Source organism: Hermetia illucens, chromosome 4 (assembly GCF_905115235.1).
Source record: "Hermetia illucens chromosome 4, iHerIll2.2.curated.20191125, whole genome shotgun sequence".
NCBI classification, from domain to species: domain Eukaryota; kingdom Metazoa; phylum Arthropoda; class Insecta; order Diptera; family Stratiomyidae; genus Hermetia; species Hermetia illucens.
In genome coordinates this window covers 114,117,808-114,123,807 of record NC_051852.1, presented here as the reverse complement: position 1 = coordinate 114,123,807, position 6,000 = coordinate 114,117,808, and positions in this window count along the sequence as shown.

Sequence of the window (6,000 nt, the reverse complement as noted above, 5' to 3'; positions counted from 1 at the left end):
CTCTCCACTTCAATGAAAAGTCTGTACTTAGTGAGGAACTTTAAACTCGATCAGGGCCCATCGGTCTGCGGCACTGATGCGAGGAAACTTTCGTCACTAAGGAGAGCGGACTACAAGCTAAATCCTGATTATCTGTATCTGAAAATGTAGTCATGCAGACCGGACAATGAGCCTGAACCTTTCAGTCAACGTCGAAAAAAGCACTACGCAGTCTTTGGAAATAAGGGCATGACCGTTGCAATTCCACCAGATGTGGCAATGTTCAGAGAAACTGGGGCAAAGGTGGTAACTCCTCCCCACCATAATGAATGGCTAACGGTAATTCGTTCAAAAAGCGATCTACTCCGCACTATGACCTACTTCCAAGTTTCCCACGGGGACTAACACCGGTGTGTTAGTAGGTTTTCAACATGGGCTCCACCGGACCTGCTGCAGCAGGCAATTCCAGCTATTATCTCTGGCGGCCGACCTAAGATCACCATTGTGAATACCAAATTGAGCGTCCCCCCAAACAAAGCTGGCAACATCATTCGCATGCTTCATGAATAGAACTCGGGCATTGATTTCGAACACTGGAGGGTAAAGTTCATAAATGTCATCAAAAATAAATGCACAGATGTGATGTAGTCATCATATGATGCTTCACTATTTCCTAGAAATATTGAAATTCAACTATATCAGAAAACTGTAGAGCGTTATTTTTATTTGGAAAGTGAAGGACGATTATAATCTTCGAGTCATAGAAAAGAGAGCCAGAGAGAGGATCGACCATACCTCGCATAGGCTCGCAACGGAGAAGGGGTTAAATGAAAGGACGAAACTCTTTTTGGATAAGGACAAAGGCATTTGCGGCAATTCTTAGCGCAATCAATAGTCTTTGAGGATAAAGTCCGAGGAAAGCTTGGTGACACACGGACCGTAACACTCCCTTCTAATTGTTTTCCATTTTGTTTATGTCAAACACAAAGTTTGGCAACACTCCTTTTTTATATTGGTAGCAAAGCTAACAAACTTGTAGGGCTGCCCCTATATTGCTCGGGTACAAGAGCCATGGATTTGATCTAACAAAATCTATGGTATTGGATTAATTAAGAGGGAAAAGATCTTTTATAGCGAAAGATCCATTGAATCGAGAGGCTGCATTCTGATGTCAAAATTGTTAGGCACAACCATAGTGAGGCAATTTTGCACCCTGGATCTAGTTGTGGTCATCTTACAATACCAGTTAACGGTATAAAGAAAAGTTACCTTTATCTACTTACCCAATGATTTTTTGTGTCCTCTGCTAATGCAAGGTGCTGGTAACATATGCGGAATCAAGTTGGATTTAACTCTTAATAGGTTGCGATGCGTACACGCCAGATATTTGCTAGGAAAATAGCGAGTGCTATCCTAGGTGAGAGAAGTTATTCGATTTCATCACTTTGATTAGAGATTGGTGCGTGCTAGACGAAATCTCAGTATCAAACCACCGTTGCTTAGAATTTAGTGTCGTTATTGCAGACGAGCAGACTGTAATACAAAGAAGAAATGCCAGGAAATTCATCATCATTATCGGCGCAACAACCGGTATCCGGTCTAGGCCAAGGAAAAATGGATTAGACAAAGATCAATGAACTTCTTACTAATCAAATAAAACCCTTCGTAAACTATCTCAAACGAATCAGCTTAACATCATTCTGGTTTAAATGTCTGTGAAATGGGTGATATTCATGAGAAGGCGTTAAATGAAAATCAATATGCTTAACAGTATAGAAATTCCAGTGAATTCCAGTGAATCCGTCCTTTGGTTTCGAAGAAAGAGTGCGGAACTGCAAAATCTGCCAATACACGTCCAAGCGGGTACGTCTCAGGCGCAAGTATTCAGTAAATCCGAATAATAATGATGTATTGATAAAAAGGAGAAAACTGTGCGGTGTTTACCTTCCAGAGATGAGAGGAATAACCCTTCAACTTTCCGAAGAAGTGAAATATCTGCGATTTATTTTAGATAAGAAGCTCCATTGAAACAAACATGTGGAGGCAAAGATCAAGCCAGTCCTCAGAGCTTATGCGCTATGCAAAGGGAAAGTTGTCCCGACATGCAAACTTGGTTCTCATATCTCATTGTGGGGAGTTTCAATACCTTTTACGCCAAGATTGGAACAAATACTGGACTGGCAGTATCATTGGTAAATGCTGCTATCAAAAACTGAGAATAAGGGCAAATGACGGAGCCTGAACCCAAACGGCTGGCTTGACGTCACAAATTGGAAATATGTTTAGATTAGGTGTATTACAACATGATACGTATTCATCCTGTAACGAATCCATGGAACAGGCCTATGGATGCATCAGGCATCAGATTTTTTGTACTAATATGCTAATAGCATAGCCAGGGTAAAACTGTACACGGCCATGAGAAAATTCGGTATCCAGACGAAATTGATAAGACTGACTAGGCTGACCCTGACCAATGTGCGAGGCCAGATAAAAGCAGCAGGGTCAATCTCAAGACCATTCGACATCAACAACAGTCTACGAAAAGGGGATGCCCTATCATACGTCCTCTTTAACCTGGCTTTGGAAAAAGTGATCCGTGATGCTGAGGTAAATGCGAGAGGTACGATCCTCTCAAAGTCCACCCAATACTGGCCTATGCTGACGATATCGACGTCTTGGGAAGAACCACCCGAGACGTACAAACTGCCTTCATCCAGATTGAGCAGGCCGCGCGAAATCTTGGGCCGCACATCAATGAAGGCAAGACAAAATATATGGTGGCAACATTAGCACCGAAAATCAACCAACCAACAACATCAAACCGCACTGGTCAAACGGGAAGAATAAAGATAGGAGACTACAACTTTGAGACCGTTGATAATTTCTCCTATCTAGGGTCGAAAATCACAACCGATAACAGCTACGATGGTGAAATCAGTCCATGGTTGTTGGCAGCTAACAGAGCCTATTTCAGCTTACAAAAACTGTTCCGCTCGAAACGTCTCACCATAGGGTCAAAGCTCTTACTGTACAAAATAATGATCTTGCCAGTCCTCATGTATTCTTCGGAGACTTGGGTTCTTAGCAAGAAGAATTACAAACTTTTGGCCGTGTTCGGGAGAAGAATCTGCCCAAGAATTTTTGGCCCCTTACATGAGGATGGACGATTCCGTAGCCTACATAACGACGAAATCTATAAGCGATACCATGACCGTCCGGTTGTGGATAAAATCCGGCTCAATAAGTTACGGTAGGCGGGTCACTTAATCTGTATGCATGAGGATGATCCAGCCAGGAAAGTCTATAAGGGCAATACCTATGGTAGAAAAAGAAGACGAGGCAGACCCTGCCTAAGATGGAGCGATGGCGTAGGCCAGGACGCCAGACAGCTTTTAGGGATATCGAATTGGTGGACCTCAGGGCAAAACCGGGATGTCTGAAGTTCCTTATTAAGGCAGGCCTAGACCGGATACCGGTTGTTGCGCTGTTGATGATGACGATGCTTCAGTTGCAGTAACATCATATCCACTAATTGAAATCTTCCAATAAATAAATGAATCTGGGGTATTCTTTTAGAGTACTCAGATGCTGTTCCTCTCCTCCACTCCAAAAGTATATGTATATTTTTGATGAATAAGTTAGAGAGGGAGGTTTAGTTCCAACCGTTCAGATAACATTAAGACCTTTATATACATTATTCCCGTTTATAGCTGGTCGGGTAGTCTATGTTACTCCTTAAATCCGAAGGCATTTCGTTGAAACAAACCCTTTCGAGGTATCTTGATCTTAGATCTGAGGGAGCCGGGGGGCTGGATATGAAATAGAGGAGTATTTCTTCGTATTAGTTACAGATGACAAGCCTTGAGTTTTGTACAACAAAGGGAACCGTAAAACAAAAATAATGATTAAGGCATATAATAAATTATTATTTCAATTATGCACAAATAGAAACTTTTATATGAATAATTATCCACTTATCAATTAGCATGAAAAACTCTTAATTTCATTGCAAAGTCAAATTGTCAAATAAAACAAATATAATAATAATAAAACGTTTCAAACTTTGATTTAATTCATGAGTGTTACCCGCCGCGGTTGGAGACAGAAGAGATCGGCTTATTTCCATGCGGTCCTTTCTGTCCCAACCAACGGCACTTTCTCGCCGCTAATTCTCCACTCCCGTGGCGAGTTCTAAAATGAGTGGAGAGTTCCGCGCCATCTACCCGTCCGCATCCACAACAAGCCCATCATTCGGAATCCGTTGGAAACCCTACGAGGGCTTTACGCCTTTTTTCTTTGGAGGTGATAAGAATTTTGTTCTAACGGCCTCAAATTGCTTCGCAAATGATGTGGGTTTGCAGGGTGAATCCTTCAGAACAAACTTGATAGTGGATGGCGACCAAAAGCTAGCTATGTTCTCTCCATTGTGAAGCGAAACCCTTGGCAAGTCAATCTGTCAGCTTCTTTATTATCAACTTAGTTCCACCGCCTTGGCACCCGCATAAGGAACGCCTTCATCTCAATCGTATTCGAGAACCTAATTGCAGCTTCCTACCAACTGGTTTGATGTGATGTTTCCGTGGCAGTTTCATACCAACTAGCGGAACAGATTAAAGGGTTATTCCCCGCCAGTTTTGTTAGATACATTCTTCTGATGGGTCAGTTCGTAAACCCACGTCAGTCTTCCCAAAGTTCTCTGAGGCTGGAGGCGAATCTGCAAATCATACGATCGGTGAGCATTAGAGCCACCTGATATTTCTTTTCCAAGACATTTATAAATGAATGCGTGCGTGGTCACTTTCCAATTGTGAAAGGTATTCAGTCTATTGGCAGCCTTATCTGCTTATCTATCCATATTGGATCAGGAACTTGAAGTTTGTTAGAGCACTTCATTCAAGACCGTAACGGTACATCACAATACACTGTAGGAGACAATATGGTCAGCATTATGATCGCCCGAGTTTATTACCCTGATTTGACGTAGATACTCATTCATAGCTGAGTCGACTGGTATCCGCCATCCAGTCACGATAACAAAGAACAAAACAAAAATAAAGTTATGCTAACCACTTGAAAATTTTTGTGCCTGGGAATTTGGGTTTTTTCCTGGTTTGTTAATAAACATAGCTTTCACGTCTCTTCAGTTTATTAGAATACAAATGTACGCTAATTATGCACTGCATATTCATGACATACAGGCCTAGAACATTTATTTCTTCTATCTGTTCTTATAGAATTATATAAATATCCATTAGTCCGCCCAAATGACAAACTTTCCATGTCGAGAACCAAACTCTGTTTTCAAGGCTGTGTTCGGATACCGATTCAGAATAACCGTTTTACATGTTGGTAAGCCTACTTGAGCTCGCCGTTTCCACATCGTTTTCAATGATCTCCGTACTGCAAGCGTAGATTGCCAAGTTCGTAGACACGCTCTTCAACGAGGACACCTTGCACAAAGGAAGGAGAATTTGCTCCGGATATATCGATATATGCGATAGTGAAACCTTGACGGCGTTTTTAATTGAATTCCTCTAATCAAAGTATCAGAATTATCGATTAGCCCATCTCTTACTATTCACCATGGCTTTTTGAACTATCAACCTTTTCTAAAATCCAGTCTTCAGTTGATTCGGTTTACAGAGCTCAGTTGAAGAGTTTTTCTTCCCATCATAACGTCTAACTTCTACCAAAGTACTTTCTTCTTCGTTGACATATTAAGAGGGCAGTTTCTTTCGAAAATTAATGTTATTGTTGATAATGCGAGCGAAATGAAAAAGACTCCAGCCAGTCTTTCGTGGATTTCGTATTGGAGTAGTTGGAGGTGGTTTACGCGGTTGCAGTTTGAAATTGTAATATCATTTGATACTCGTCAGTCCCCGAATAGATACGCTATACCAAAAGATGCCACCGATGACTTCTAGCCTGACTGCATCGCCGAAGGTAGGGCCATTACCCCAATTGATAATTTACAATTCTGTCTCGCAATAAGTATGGCAGGCGTTAATCTCCAGTCTA